The following is a 470-nucleotide window of genomic DNA, read 5'->3' as shown; positions in this document are numbered from 1 at the left end:
AATGATGTTGTCGATAGTCTTTTTAAAATGGGTAGCTTACTAAAATATGAAAATAGTCTTTGGGTATTTTATTTTATTTATTTATTGATATTTACAACTGTATAAAAAAATACAACCAGTAAATTTGATCATAATGACATAATGATATGATACAAGATGTAGAGAAACTACCCAGTAGTAGAACTCTAAAAACAGTTTACAATATAAGGTCACGAGGACATCTTCTTTTCAGGCGCCTCGGAGTATTGCCAGGAATGGAAGAGGAAGCAAGGTTAGAAACGAGTGGGTTTGGGTGGTTCGGGAGTTTATTATGGAAGGAATAATATCGGATTCGGGCTAGATCGGTTACATAAGGAACATTTAGGTCTTTTAGTTTTATTAGTAACAAAATAAGGAGCATTGAGGATTTTACGAAGGATTTTGGATTGTAAAGATTGGATACGAGAGGAATTCGAAGGTTTAGTGGAGCC

The sequence above is a fragment of the Halyomorpha halys genome, unplaced genomic scaffold (genome assembly GCF_000696795.3).
Source record: "Halyomorpha halys isolate HHAL.00 unplaced genomic scaffold, Hhal_1.1 Scaffold640.1, whole genome shotgun sequence".
Taxonomy (NCBI): domain Eukaryota; kingdom Metazoa; phylum Arthropoda; class Insecta; order Hemiptera; family Pentatomidae; genus Halyomorpha; species Halyomorpha halys.
Note: the sequence above shows the minus strand (reverse complement) of the source record.